The 16236-nt window shown below is 49.3% G+C and overlaps 1 protein-coding gene across 3 annotated transcripts in view; it reads left to right on the forward strand.

The window, feature by feature from the left end:
- DYM (dymeclin) overlaps positions 1 to 16236 on the forward strand; it is a 408809-nt gene that overhangs the window by 242909 nt on the left and 149664 nt on the right. The window lies entirely within an intron of this gene.

The following is a 16236-nucleotide window of genomic DNA, read 5'->3' on the forward strand; positions in this document are numbered from 1 at the left end:
CACAGTCAGCGCGGCCAGGATATGCTGGAGATAGCAGCTGGGATGTAGCACAGTCAGCGCGGCGGATATGCTGGAGATAGCAGCTGGGATGTAGCACAGTCAGCGCGGCCGGGTTATACTGGGGGTAGCACAGTCAGCACGGCCGGGATATACTGGAGATAGCAGCTGGGGGGTAGCACAGTCAGCGCGGCCGGGATATGCTGGAGATAGCAGCTGGGGGGTAGCACAGTAAGCAAGGCCGGGATATGCTGGAGATAGCAGCTGGGGGGTAGCACAGTAAGCACGGCCGGGATATGCTGGAGATAGCAGCTGGGATGTAGCACAGTCAGCGCGGCCGGGTTATACTGGGGGTAGCTGGGGGTAGCACAGTCAGCACGGCCGGGATATACTGGAGATAGCAGCTGGGGGGTAGCACAGTCAGCGCGGCCGGGATATACTGGGGGTAGCACAGTCAGCACGGCCGGGATATACTGGAGATAGCAGCTGGGGGGTAGCACAGTCAGCACGGCCGGGATATGCTGGAGATAGCAGCTGGGGGGTAGCACAGTAAGCAAGGCCGGGATATGCTGGAGATAGCAGCTGGGGGGTAGCACAGTCAGCGCGGCCGGGATATACTGGAGATAGCAGCTGGGGGGTAGCACAGTAAGCAAGGCCGGGATATGCTGGAGATAGCAGCTGGGGGGTAGCACAGTCAGCACGGCCGGGATATGCTGGAGATAGCAGCTGGGATGTAGCACAGTCAGCACGGCCGGGATATGCTGGAGATAGCAGCTGGGATGTAGCACAGTCAGCACGGCCGGGATATGCTGGAGATAGCAGCTGGGGGGTAGCACAGTCAGCACGGCCGGGATATGCTGGAGATAGCAGCTGGGATGTAGCACAGTCAGCACGGCCGGGATATACTGGAGGTAGCAGCTGGGGGGGGTAGCACAGTCAGCGCGGCCGGGATATACTGGAGATAGCAGCTGGGGGGTAGCACAGTCAGCACAGTATAAATTGCGTGGTGTTTTGCTGCACCTGCATTGCGAATAAGACGCAAATTTAAAGAACTGGACGCTACACAGCTCGGTGCGGTTTACTCGCGCTAGGCGTCGCTTACTGCATCTGTTATGTGCACATGGACCAAGCTCACTAGTGAGCATGATTGATCTATCTGTCGATCTGTCGAAGAAACAAACTACCCATAAAGTGGGCGTTTCTCTGTGGTAACTGGGCAGCGACCATGTGAACGCACTGAACTGTTCCGTCTTGTGGGCGTGTATAATGGCTTCCTTGCTTGATTGTAGCGTGCGGGGGGAATTGGACACCTATTTCAAACTGATCTCTAGTAGCCAGCCTAGGGTTGAGTGCAAGTCCAGTTACTAATGCCGACTACTGTGGATGTAAAAAGACACACGGATAGCATGCGCAGGCAGATTGACGCTTTACCATTAAATACGAAGGTGGCTACCGCGGATTCGTCATGCCCCAGATCTGCAAAGCACAGAGCAGTCTATCTAATGCTGGGCATACACTATACAATTATCTGTCCAATCTGGCTGGTTGGAATGAAAATCTGGTAATGCATGGGAGCCAATGACAATCGTCCATTTGCTCACAAACACTGAAAAACAGACAAAAGTGGTCATCCAGACAAATTGGTTAAATCAAATGAATTTAACCAATTTGACCAATCATTTTTGCCCATTTTCCAGTGTTTAAGACCATATGGTCGATTGTCATTGGCTCCCATTCATTACCAGATTTTCATTCCAACCAGCCAGATTGGACAGATGTCTGACAGATAATTGTAGCGTATATGCCCAGCATTAGGGACCCTCGTGTGTTAGTGGATGTAAAGTTCTTTCTGTCAAGTATTAAACAAAAGAGTTTGTCATATGGAATCCGGTTTTTTGCCTTGTTATTATTAGTAATTAACAAAAAGCTTTTGTTTGTTTGTTTTGTTTTTTTAAATTTAACATTATTTTGTATATAAATTGATGAATGGTGAGAATACCCAAATATATTTCCAAACTAATTCCATAATGTAAACAAAGAATTAAGAATAGTACGTGATATGACTGTAGTCACTTAGTCTGTCCAGGATCCTGCCTACATTATTCTAGGAGTTGATATTTTGGAAGTTGAAGAGACCTACAGGAATCCTCAGGCTGCAGGAATCTCAGTGATTGGCTCTAGGAGGTGAAATGGTGCACGTGGGTCGCCTGCTGTATTCTGAGGATGGCATTTGCTTCCCTGAGATCGTGTGCGATGGTATTGGCTTCATAATACTTGCAAGCCTTATTTATTGTATTATTGCAGACCTCATTGTTTCCTTCACATGGAGATACCCAGGACGGCTCCAAGGACAGAACAATCCTGCTTCGGGGAATTCCTTTGCCATTGTTGGTGGCTCATGTTTTTAATATTTGTACAATAAGTTATTTTCACTGAAGGGATTCTTGCGGTCTTGTAAAGCATTTTCCATAGTTTATTGCTTTATTTGCAGGCTCCTCCAAGTGGAGAAATAGTTTTGGCCAAGCTTTAGTCTTGGAAGAGAAAGGATCCTTTAGTGCTACAGCTCGGGCAATGGTTCTTAGTTATTCTATCCCACCCATAGTTCCCCATGACGTGTGCTGCTGCAGCTTTCCAGGGGCAAAGTCTTGAGCAGCTGGGACTTACAAAGGTTTGGTTACTGGATACATGTGTTGATGGGTGGACAGGTAACAGCTTAATGCGGTTGCAGTACAAGGTCAGGAATAACCGTGCCTTGGTCTGTTGGATGCGTCTGCGGTAGCTACTTGGTTATGCTGATGCGAGAATCGCCCACGTGTGGCAAAAATCCGAGAGACTACATGTGGAAGTCCATTCCACCCACTGTTATGTCTGCGGCCAGCATCATTAATATTTGGACTTGCACTCACCCCATGTTAGGTGCATACGATCCATCAGAAACAGCCAGCTACACGCTACAACCACGGAATCCAGCTTACTTCCACGACAGTCCCACAAGCTAGAGGAGTTCCGTGCGATAGCACGTTCTCCACCCGTTGGCGTTTTATGGAAAGAGTGTTCTGCCAGTGGACGCACATGCGATCTCTGGCCCTGTGCGTACGCTCATTCTCTCTGGTGCATGCGCAGTATCCTCAACTCCCCGAGATCCATCTGCAGTCCCACTTGTATGTGTTAGCTGGGAGGGACTGGAGATAGGACAAAGCGCCCACTAGCTATACTGTCAATGTTCCTGTGGAATCAATATCTGGGTATGCAGTCGGGCAGCTGGTGGACCTAATCCCGACGGCCGGCTTCCCGACTGCTTTATCCCGGCGAGGGTTAAATGACAGGCGTCTAAATCTAGACGCCTGTCATTTTACCGACGCCGGGAGACCGGCGCCCGGCATCCCGATCGAAGTGATGGCGAGCGCGGACAGCCGTAGTGGGGGGGGGGGGGCGGGGGGTCGGGTTAGGTTTAGGGCTCCCGGTGAGGACTTATGACTAGGCACTGCTAGGGAGGGTTAGGGTTAGGCACCCCCGGGGGGACTTAGGTTTAGGCGGCGGGGAAGGGGGGGTTAGGTTCAGGCACTGGGGGGAAGTTTAAGGTTAGGCACCCCTAAGGAGGGTTAGGGAAGGCAATTAGGTTAGTGAATACTTACCTTAGGGACGAGTGGGCAGCCGCTGTCGGTAAATCATACTGATTCCAATATCTGAGTACACTTTAGTATTTTGTAGCCAATACACATATTACTTGTTAATGACAATTCAGATGGTTAAAAATGGATTTGAATGACCTTTAGGGGGTCTTCCCTTAAGGCAAGTTTGAAAAGCATAAAGATGAAATGTTAGATCCACGTACATTTCTTGAACTGCGGCTCTTGTTCATTCAGGCCTCTGGTAAGGGAGGGACAGGCCAGTGATTAAGGTCAGGCTTTGGGCATTACAGTAATAACCCCCTGTGTGGTTTTCTTGCATGTGATAAATGATATAAAGAGAGAGATTTCTATTGGGTTATGTGTACCTCACCAGCGATTAATATCACACCCCATTCTCTCCCATATAAGATGATACGACAGTGTTTGTACAATTGTCTATTGTGTATGTTACTGTCAGTCAGTGATATAAAGTGTCATTTGTCACCAAAAAATCTAAATACTTTTTATATACTGTGTAACGCTTGTTCAGTGGATCCTAGAGTAATCCCAATTGTAAAGCGCAGCAGAATATGCGTATATGTAACGGTTAATAAATAAAATAACATATAGATAATCCTATATAAATGTGCTATATTATGCTGCCGCCTCAGGTGTAAGATTACACGGTCACATGTGCTCAGTCATGAGGACAAGACCCTTTCTAAGAGAGCCGACAGTAATGCTGATATTACACATTTTCTACCTACCCCTTCCGTCCTTATATAGCAGACTCTAGGCCTCATTTATCAACAAGTTTTATAGTGATAATGATGTGATATGAAGTATGATAATGGTGCCTCAGCCAATCAGCTCCCAGCTGTCATCACAAGAAGTTTATCGCTCGTTGTGAATGATAAAACACGTTGATAAATAAGGCCCTCAGAGCGTAATACCAAGTATAAATTAGTGTAGGCATGACAGACCAAGCGGCAGCTGTGATATATATATATATATAGAGATATATATATATATATATATATATATATATATATATTATTTTTTTTATTTTTTTTTCAAATGTTATGGTGTGAAGCCCATGCCCCTGAGGAAGTCCCATCGCAGGCATAACATTAACCTTCATCTCACCCACTTTTGTTCTTATTATGATTGTGCTTTCTATCCTATTAAAGATTCTTTTTCAACATCTATTTATTAAGTTACTTATATAGCGCACAGCAGTGTGGTGAGGCCAATGGATGGGGTGGCACTGACCTAGTATCAGAGCCAGATTTGCACACATATATATGAACCTGCCCCACTTGCACAGATCTCCCCCCTCACACACACATCTCCCTCTAGCATAAAAGATTTCCCCCACACGCACACAGATCTCCCCCTAGCAGCAGACCCTCCTCTCCTTTTCTCCTTTGTGTGTTTTCTTTGTCTGCATATGCCAATTTTCTCTCCTCAGTGCTGCTGCTGCTGAGCTTCGGTGCCTGAGTACTTCCTGGACTGGTCACCTGATTGTCAGAGTTGTTCAGCAGAGCTCAAGGCACGCCCCCTCACAGTGAGGCATGCCTCCATTAGCTCATTTTCACCAATTTATTGGCTGCTTCGTGGCCCAGTCCCCAGCTCCTGGCAGTGTCTGACCTATCAGAGGTGAGGCTGAGCTCTTACTGCCTCATCTCCTCTCTCTCCCTTTATTTCCAGGGAGTGCTGCAATTAGGTGAGTTTTGCCTATAAAATCTATCAGCATAATGCAAAGATGATATTTATAAATTATAATTATCTTCTTTGTATTATTGTAATAATTTTTATAGTCAAAACTCTGCAGTCTGGCAGGGAGTATGACAGGGGAGGCTCACATATTACACAGCCCCAGTGGAGCTTACAATCTAAATACCCTACCACTTGTATCACACTAGGGTTCATTGTTGTCAGAGACCAATGAACCTGCTAGTATGTTTTTGGACTGTGGCAGAACATACAACTCCACACGGAATCGGTATGATATCCCGGCTGACGCATGGCTGGGAGTTCGAATCCCAGCAGCCCGACAAAACAGCAGAGCCCGGCAGCGGAAGCCCGACAGCGCTGGAAATCCCGATCGTGGTAAGGTAAGTATTGTCTAATCTAACCTAACCCCCCAACCCTCCTTAGGGGTGCCTAACCCTAACCTCCCCCCCCCCGTGCCTAACCCTAATCCCCCCTCTTAAGTGCCTAACCCCCCCGTGCCTAACCCTAATCTCCCCTTCCCTGCTGCCTAAACCTAAGTCCCCCCCCGGGGGTGCCTAACCCTCCCTCCCCCTAGCCTAACCCTCTCGGGGGGTGCCTGACCCTAAGTCCCCCCCCCCCCCGGGTGCCCTAAACCTAATCCCAACCCCCCCCCCCCCCCGGGGCTGTCCGCTCGCGGCGCCCGGCATCCGCTCGATTGGGATGCCGGGCGCCTGTCTCCCGGCGTCGGGGAAATGAGCAGCGTCTGCATATAGATGCCGGTCATTTATCCCATGGCGGGATAAAGCAGTCGGGAAGCCGGCTGCAGGGTTTCCGGCAGCCGGCTTCCCGATTGTATACCCTCCACACACATAGCACCCAGCTTGATGTCGATCCCATGAACCCAGTGCTCTGACGTATCAAAGCTGTCCACTGCGCCACCATGCTGCTACAACGTCCCAATTCTAACAGCGGCTTCCAGTGAGCGCTGTGAGTGCTGTCACTTCCTTTATTTTATGTTGGTGGTGGAGAAGCTGCAGCAGCCTACAGCGGCGCACACATAGGGTTACCAGATGGAGCCGGGGCCAGCTCCGGCACAGAAAGAGGGAAATCATTTACAGAGAGGGCTGGTGCTTACCTACGCTCAGAATGTGCAACGTGGCCGGCACAAGCGATCGTGAGCGGAGGCGAGCTGCTCTGTGATCTTGGTGATGTCGCTAGTTCATAGAGCATGAGGAACCTGCGGTGTGTTCTTCCCACAAGTGCTCTGGGGTGGATAGTGAAGAGTCATCTCAATGGGTGATTTGGCATAAAAGAAAAAATGGCTGTGGCCTAGGCATGGATAATGGTTGCTGTTCTCACTGTCAGGTGAGTATGTGATGCCCATATTGTACCCTCATTTATTCAACTACTAGAGACTTCACTCTGGGGCCTATCTATCCATGCGATCACTTTTTTTTTGCTGATCGCCGTGAGCTCCTTATTGCGACAATAAGAAAATCTTGTTATCGGGGGTAAATCGCATGTATTAGTAAATCTGCCCCCCTCTCTCCTCTCTTTGTCCGCCTGTATAGAAGACTTGAATTTGTTGAATTAAAGTAACATGGAAGATGGCAGCACATATAAGCCAATTGCTGTCGTCGCCACTGACTCTGATCCGATTGCTGACACTGATCTGGTCAATTTGGGGCATGCTTTCTGTGGCGCTGGGCCCGTTACCCCTTTGTCGCTGAGGATATTGCAGCCAGCTAAAGAATATAGAAGTGAATAGTTTCAGCTGTATAAAGATTGCCAAGTGTATGCTTCATGCTTCACTGAGCGTTTTTATATACAGATGTGTCCTTTCTTACTGTTACTTCAGCCTCGCCAAATGGCCCCCCCTCTGCACACCAGGTCCCGCACTACTCGACCACGCGACCGTCTTTATAGCTCAAAATGTGCATCTTTTTTTCATATTTAAAACGCACACACAAGAGCAACAAAACTACATTGTTAGCGTACACTGATCAATTTGTTCTGCGACATTTGTACATCTGTGTAAGAAGTGCTCCGATGCAGAAGCCGCGGCTTCTCCGCACGCCAGGTCTTGTTCTGCTCCATCTGCGGCCTTGTACGTGTATATAATTCCTGTGCGGTTAAAGTTGCAGCCCAGCATCTCTAGTGCACTATGAGTGTCTTTTTGCGTAATCTGCGTTGCGACCTAGGCCCGTGATCAATTTGAGGCAAAAAGCCAGAATCCGCGGAAAAGTTTCGGCGATGACGTCACTTCGCCAGGTGGAAAAGTATCGCCGTATTCAATTTGAAAGACTTTCCGCCTAGGCGGAAAGTCAATGCAGTGTGATAGGCGGAAAAGTTTCGCCTATGAATAGCAAGCAGAAAAAGGTACAGAATTGGGGTTTAGGGGTGCAACGTTGCTGGAACCCCCGTGCAATCTTCAGACAGTCCCCCAAAGGTAAACTGCGTCAAAAAAAAAAAAAAAAAAACACTTGAGAACACCCAAAAAAATCACTTTGAATTTGGGGGCGAAAAAAAAAAAATATTGGGGGACAAAGTTAAAAACTGGCGAACTTGACTCTGGGGGGATCCCCAAGTATGCCCCAAGTGTTTTTTTCATCGCAGGCAACTTTAAAATATGCTGACCCCCATTTTCAAGTACCCCAAATTTGCTGGGATAAGTTATTTTCTGCAAAAAAACCTCCAGAATACTATTCTTCACTACAAAAATGCTATTTAGCAGCTATTGAGTCCATTTAAAAACACCAAATACCTTCAGCAAGCCAAATCGGGGGGTACCATAGGGAACCCCCATGTCAGAGCATCTTTTAGGGGGGTGTCAGGCAGATTTCCCCAAATCTGACAGTACTTTCTCTCTCTCTTATATTGTGGGTCTCTAATATTTTGTCTGTCATTGTGTCAGTCATGGTCTTTTTCCCTCACTGTCTTTCCCTCTCTGTCTGTGTCTCTCTCTCCCCCCTCACTGTCTCTCTCCCCCCTCACTTTCTCTCTCCCCCCTCACTGTCTCTCTCCCCCCTCACTGTCTCTCTCACCCCCCTCACTGTCTCTCACCCCCCTCACTGTCTCTCACCCCCCTCACTGTCTCTCACACCCCCCTTACTGTCTCTCACACCCCCCTTACTGTCTCTCACCCCCTTCACTGTCTCTCTCCCCCCTCTCTCTCTCTCCCCCCTCACTGTCTCTCTCTCTCCCCCCTCACTGTCTCTCCCCCCTCACTGTCTCTCTCCCACTCCCCCCTCTCTCCCTCTCCCCCCTCTCTGTCTCTATCTCTCTCCCCCTCACTGTCTCTATCTCTCTCCCCCCTCACTGTCTCGATCTCTCTCCCCCCTCACTGTCTCGATCTCTCTCCCCCCTCACTGTCTCGATCTCTCTCCCCCCTCACTGTCTCGATCTCTCTCCCCCCTCACTGTCTCGATCTCTCTCCCCCCTCACTGTCTCGATCTCTCTCCCCCCTCACTGTCTCGATCTCTCTCCCCCCTCACTGTCTCGATCTCTCTCCCCCCTCACTGTCTCGATCTCTCTCCCCCCTCACTGTCTCGATCTCTCTCCCCCCTCACTGTCTCGATCTCTCTCCCCCCTCACTGTCTCGATCTCTCTCCCCCCTCACTGTCTCGATCTCTCTCCCCCCTCACTGTCTCGATCTCTCTCCCCCCTCACTGTCTCGATCTCTCTCCCCCCTCACTGTCTCTCTCCCTCTCCCCCCTCACTGTCTCTCTCCCTCTCCCCCCTCACTGTCATTCTCTCTCCCCCCTCACTGTCATTCTCTCTCCCCCCTCACTGTCATTCTCTCTCCCCCCTCACTGTCATTCTCTCTCCCCCCTCACTGTCATTCTCTCTCCCCCCTCACTGTCATTCTCTCTCCCCCCTCACTGTCATTCTCTCTCCCCCCTCACTGTCATTCTCTCTCCCCCCTCACTGTCATTCTCTCTCCCCCCTCACTGTCATTCTCTCTCCCCCCTCACTGTCATTCTCTCTCCCCCCTCACTGTCATTCTCTCTCCCCCCTCACTGTCATTCTCTCTCCCCCCTCACTGTCATTCTCTCTCCCCCCTCACTGTCATTCTCTCTCCCCCCTCACTGTCATTCTCTCTCCCCCCTCACTGTCATTCTCTCTCCCCCCTCACTGTCATTCTCTCTCCCCCCTCACTGTCATTCTCTCTCCCCCCTCACTGTCATTCTCTCTCCCCCCTCACTGTCATTCTCTCTCCCCCCTCACTGTCATTCTCTCTCCCCCCTCACTGTCATTCTCTCTCCCCCCTCACTGTCATTCTCTCTCCCCCCTCACTGTCATTCTCTCTCCCCCCTCACTGTCATTCTCTCTCCCCCCTCACTGTCATTCTCTCTCCCCCCTCACTGTCATTCTCTCTCCCCCCTCACTGTCATTCTCTCTCCCCCCTCACTGTCATTCTCTCTCCCCCCTCACTGTCATTCTCTCTCCCCCCTCACTGTCATTCTCTCTCCCCCCTCACTGTCATTCTCTCTCCCCCCTCACTGTCATTCTCTCTCCCCCCTCACTGTCATTCTCTCTCCCCCCTCACTGTCATTCTCTCTCCCCCCTCACTGTCATTCTCTCTCCCCCCTCACTGTCATTCTCTCTCCCCCCTCACTGTCATTCTCTCTCCCCCCTCACTGTCATTCTCTCTCCCCCCTCACTGTCATTCTCTCTCCCCCCTCACTGTCATTCTCTCTCCCCCCTCACTGTCATTCTCTCTCCCCCCTCACTGTCATTCTCTCTCCCCCCTCACTGTCATTCTCTCTCCCCCCTCACTGTCATTCTCTCTCCCCCCCTCACTGTCATTCTCTCTCCCCCCCTCACTGTCATTCTCTCTCCCCCCCCTCACTGTCATTCTCTCTCCCCCCCCTCACTGTCATTCTCTCTCCCCCCCCTCACTGTCATTCTCTCTCCCCCCCCTCACTGTCATTCTCTCTCCCCCCCTCACTGTCATTCTCTCTCCCCCCCCCTCACTGTCATTCTCTCTCCCCCCCCCCTCACTGTCATTCTCCCTCCCCCCCCTCACTGTCATTCTCCCTCCCCCCCCTCACTGTCATTCTCCCTCCCCCCCCTCACTGTCATTCTCCCTCCCCCCCCTCACTGTCATTCTCTCTCCCCCCCCTCACTGTCATTCTCTCTCCCCCCCTCACTCTCATTCTCTCTCTCCCCCCCTCACTCTCATTCTCTCTCTCCCCCCCTCACTCTCATTCTCTATCTCCCCCCCTCACTCTCATTCTCTCTCCCCCCCTCACTCTCATTCTCTCTCTCCCCCCCTCACTGTCATTCTCTCTCCCCCCCCTCACTGTCATTCTCTCTCCCCCCCTCACTCTCATTCTCTCTCTCCCCCCCTCACTCTCATTCTCTCTCTCCCCCACTCACTCTCATTCTCTCTCTCCCCCCCTCACTCTCATTCTCTCTCTCCCCCCCTCACTCTCATTCTCTCTCTCCCCCCCTCACTCTCATTCTCTCTCTCCCCCCCTCACTGTCATTCTCTCTCCCCCCCCCTCACTGTCATTCTCTCTCCCCCCCTCACTGTCATTCTCTCTCCCCCCCTCACTCTCATTCTCTCTCTCCCCCCCTCACTCTCATTCTCTCTCTCCCCCCCTCACTCTCATTCTCTCTCTCCCCCCCTCACTCTCATTCTCTCTCTCCCCCCCTCACTCTCATTCTCTCTCTCCCCCCCTCACTCTCATTCTCTCTCTCCCCCCCTCACTCTCATTCTCTCTCTCCCCCCCTCACTGTCATTCTCTCTCTCCCCCCCTCACTGTCATTCTCTCTCTCCCCCCCTCACTGTCATTCTCTCTTTCCCCCCCTCACTGTCATTCTCTCTTTCCCCCCCTCACTGTCATTCTCTCTCTCCCCCCCTCACTGTCATTCTCTCTCCCCCCCTCACTGTCATTCTCTCTCTCCCCCCCTCACTGTCATTCTCTCTCCCCCCCTCACTGTCATTCTCTCTTTCCCCCCCTCACTGTCATTCTCTCTCTCCCCCCCTCACTGTCATTCTCTCTCCCCCCCTCACTGTCATTCTCTCCCCCTCACTGTCTCTCTCTCTCCCCCTCACTCTCTCTCTCTCTCTCCCCCTCACTGTCTCTCTCTCTCTCTCCCCCTCACTGTCTCTCTCTCTCTCTCCCCCTCACTGTCTCTCTCTCTCTCTCCCCCTCACTGTCTCTCTCTCTCTCTCCCCCTCACTGTCTCTCTCTCTCTCTCTCTCCCCCTCACTGTCATTCTCTCTCCCCCCCTCACTGTCTCTCTCCCCCCCCCTCACTGTCTCTCTCCCCCCCCCTCACTGTCTCTCTCTATCCCCCCCCTCACTGTCTCTCTCTCTCCCCCCCCCTCACTGTCTCTCTCTCTCTCCCCCCCCCCCCCTCCGTTTGTATACCTTGTCCTCAGTGAATGCTGTAACTTATGGCCGTATGGCAATCACGCTACATGCCTCTGTCAGTCATTTGTTGTCTGTGCCTATTAGATAAGTGCTGAGACATCTCATGGAACACAAGACCGTCCATTGCTTGTATACAGTATAGCAGTATATATATTATTGTGGCACTGACGAGGGACAATGTGTGAGAAAAGCGTTCTCAGATACAGATTTCCGAGGTCACCAGGTTCCTCTCTTGTTTCATCTGAAATACGACTCTTCATGACCAGTTGTTTAGGATGGGACCCTTCCAAGCCACACTCATCCCGTCCCTGGAGTGTGTATGGCGTTCGCTGCCAAACCTTCCCCAACAACCCCGCTAAACAGCGCTCAGCACATTTTATGCTGGTTTACGTCTCCGTGCAGCATTTATCCTCGGACAGTGTTAACTCATTTGTGTTCAGAGTACTCGCTATGTTAGTGACCAGTCTGTGTGTTACTCAGGGGTATTACTGGTACAGTGCGATGCTACAGGTAAAACACTGTTTAGCCGCCAGATCAAATACCGACAGCGGCAGCCTGACAGGTCGGAATCCCGACTGCAGCAGTTAAGTACTCTAACCCTCCCCCTACCCTAACCCTCCCTTAGTTGTGCCTAACCCTAACCTCCACCTGTTAGTGCCTAAGCCTATCCCCCCACCCTGCACCCTAGACCTACCCCCCCCCCTGTGGTGCCTAACCCCTCCTTTCCCTACCCTAACCCTCCCGGGGGGGGGGGGGGGGCCTAACCGTAAGTCCCACCGGTGGTCCCTAAAGCTAAACCCCCTCTCCTCCTCGGCTACACCCTAAGACACCCAGCTTACCTTCGTTCGGTGAGAAGTGTGTCGGGTTTTGGTAGTGGGCCTAATAATAGGCGTCAGGATATCAACGCCTACCTTTAGTCCCATTTCGGGATATCGGCGGTATCCTGACCCGCGGTATCCTGACCACATCTCCATTTTTTTCTAGTGGCAGATTCACACATGATATGATATAGTGTTCCCTCTAGCTCCAGCGGCAGGCAGGTCGCCGGAGCTAGAGAGGGCATGCCCGCGCGCGGCCGAGAAGGGGGCGTGGTCATCGGAAAAGGGGGCGTGTCTATAAGACGCGTCCCCTTTTCGTCACTCTTGGGGGCGTGCCCGGCACTTACGGACACGCCGGGCAGCCCCCAAGCCCTGCAGACAGGGAGAATAGATGCCGTGCGCATGCGCCCGACGTCTATTCTCCGGCGGTGACCGGGTCACCGCATGTTTCTCCACCCGCGGGACGCTGCGTCCCGCGGGTGAGAACGGCTCCCGCAGGCTGTTAGGGCAGGGCGCTTTTTGCCCTCCTCCTGGAGGGCAGGGTGCTTTTTGCCCTCCAGAAGGAGGGCAGGGCGCCGCGCCCCGTTAAAACAGCCTAGCGGGAACGCTATGATATAAGTTTATTGTCATTGCAAAAGAACACAACAAAATTACGATCCAGAACATCCATATACTGTATAAGTACATATCACCATTTAGATTGACTGATTTAAGACTGACAATAACAGATGGGAAAAAAGCATTTTTTAATTCAAGTTCTTCTAGTCTTTATACACCTGAACCGTCTTTTAGACGGAAGGAGGAAAAATGCAATGGTTAGGATAATAATCTTGTAAAATGCTATTTCCCTAACGACGACAGGTTTCAAAGTAATGTCTTCATTTGACGACAAATGACAGCCAATAATACCCACAGCTGTACGTACTCCTCGCTCACGATCACCCTTGGTGCTATTGCCGTACCAGACTGTAATGCTGTACGTCAATATTCTTTCAACAACATTTCCTTAGCTAAATTTGCAACACTCAATTTCCTTAAAAAGAATAGGCGCCTTCACCATAAATCTAATATTAGAAGTCCACGTCAGATCCTCGGAAATAACCCAGTAATTTAAAATCTTTAACTCTCACTACAACCAAGTTATCAATAGTAAGGGGTAGCAACTCACACCTACTCTGCCGTCTAAATCTATGATTATCTTTCTTTTCTTTCAAGTTAAAAAAAAAAAAATTTCAACCAACCTAGCCACCTCATCGCGGTACGCCTCTTCATTGCCGTCCTTGATGAGACCCACAACAGATGTATCATCCGCAAATTTAAGAATTATATTTGTAAAAGCCTGGGGAATACAGTCATGGGTAAACATGGACACTATGGTGGCACAGTGAATATTGCTTCCTCAAAACAAGGATTGGATTCTGATGAGGGCTCAATCTGTGTGGAGTTTTTATGTTCGTGCCGGATTTGTGTGGGTTTCTTCAACTGGGTAGGGACAAATGTGAATGTTTACATACAACAGTAAATGAGCACAATTCAAGATGGCTGCCACACCCCCAGATAAAATGTGAAGTGCTTGTCTGCTATTGGGAAAAAATAAAGAATTATGTTCCATATTTTTTTTCCATTCAGGCTGCTATGATTACAATCTGCTAAGTGTCATGTGATTACCATGGCAACCACAGTCACATGACCTAGTTAATGGAGAGGCTTTGGTCCTTCTTGGCATGCACTTTTACTGTACATCCCCCTTCCTTTACCAGCATGGAGGGAGGGCTCTCGCCATGGGAACGAGCAGATACCAGTGCTTCCAGCTGACATTTTCTTTCCATGGCAGCCATGTAAATATTCTAAGTAGTTATTTTACAAAGTAAAGGCCAAATATGTGTGAAAAAAACACATGAATAACTAACTTTTGTATTTACTAGCCCATTCATTTTTTTATGTATTTATGAATTAATTTTTTTTAGGTGGGGGGCACAACGGGTTTTTTTTATGTAATATAAATATCCTTTTTGGGGAGATAGTGAAAGATTGAAGAAAATAATACTTTTTATTCTTTATGCAATAAAAGCCATGCCAAATGCTCCTACTAGAATAGAGAGGATGATTTTATTTTTACAGCTCACAAAATGGCCGCCTCCACAACTACATCCTGAAGTAGCTAGCAGTACCTGTGCTTTTGTTTGTCTTCAACTTTCATTGTAGAGTGTTTTTTATACTGTACATTTGTTTTTTGAATATTTTATGATTTTTCCAATCTGTGTCAGTAAATACTAGAAACCTATTTTCAGGCAGATTAACTGAATATTAGTTGCTGATATTGACTGAGATGCAGTAAATGTAAGATCAGCAGTGACAGCGAACATCAGTATCCTTCAGGTGTGACCCCACTGACATACGCCTGTCATCAGTATGGTCTTATATATGGGAACACCGGATGTTTCCCAATTCTGGGGTTAGTTGCCATTGTCCAATCACATGAAAGAAACCTAGATCAGGGCAGGGCAAATTTATGGAATTCAAGAACCAATCAGTTAAGACTAGGTAAGGCGTAGATCCATTGTCAGAAAGTAGCCCCAACAGTTGCCCATCACTGGTTTATATTGTAAGCTTGCTGGCAGAAAATCCCCCCCTCCTATTTGTTAATACTGGGGACCCTGTATATTAATGTCATTCCTCCCGAAATTGCAGTTTTTGCATGATTGACACATTATGTCTCTGTAAGATGAGCCTGACGCAGGAGATAAACCGCCATCTCCTGCATCTGGGAAACTAACGTTGCAGAGAGCTGTCCCCATTATTCTGAATGAAGACTGTTGTCTGAGCCAATTTACCAAGCTCCAAAAAGCTTTTGCACCGATAGCCAACGCCATCTGAAGATTCCATTAGCTGCTCTAACCCCATGGGGAGAACAGTGTCAGAGAAGGATTGATACTCGTCCCAGCATTCCTAATTGTTCTGCACATGCTCTGCCTTACAGCCGCGCGGGCGCAGTGCAGGAGCCGGCCCGGCAGCTAAGTGATCGCCATCACTTGTCCCTTTATTGAAAACCTCTCCTGGAACAGACTCCAATTGGCCATGGTTGTTTGTTAAATACCCCTGAAAGCTCATTTCTCTTTGCCGTGATATATGGAGGAAAGAGTTATAATTTTGGGGGCTCCACCGCCACCGATGATAAATATATACCCTTAGTCTTCTTTATTACTACATTTGTTCCCATTTGCAAAGAGCTGTGTAATAGGCTAGAGCTGGGGCAGTTAAATAAAAATGAATACATTTATTTATGTCTGCTCAATTTACTTTGAAGTGTAATATCCTTTTATGATCCTCCTTGTCAGGGAAGTCCTGCACAACCTGCTGCCAGTGTAGTTTGTACCACAGCCAGACGAGGCAGAAACCAGCTAAAGTATTTCTGCCCCACCTCCCTGTATACCACAAACACTCAGCATTTATCACTTTGTGGGATATAAATATAATAGCCTGCGAGTCGGTGAATTAGGGGTATATTTACTAAAGTGAGAGGTTTTAGAAGTGGAGATGTTGCAACCAATCAGATTCTAGCTATTATCTTCCAGAAGGTGCCAGACAAATGATAGGTAGAATCTGGTTGCTATGGGCAACATCTCAACTTCCATAAACCTACATTTTAGTAAATATACTCTTCTGCCTCTTGATTTTAAGTGGCAATGTATTAAAAGAGAAACCAGGT

The sequence above is a fragment of the Taudactylus pleione genome, unplaced genomic scaffold, assembly GCF_031769625.1.
Source record: "Taudactylus pleione unplaced genomic scaffold, aTauple2 ptg000189l, whole genome shotgun sequence".
Lineage (NCBI taxonomy): Eukaryota > Metazoa > Chordata > Amphibia > Anura > Myobatrachidae > Taudactylus > Taudactylus pleione.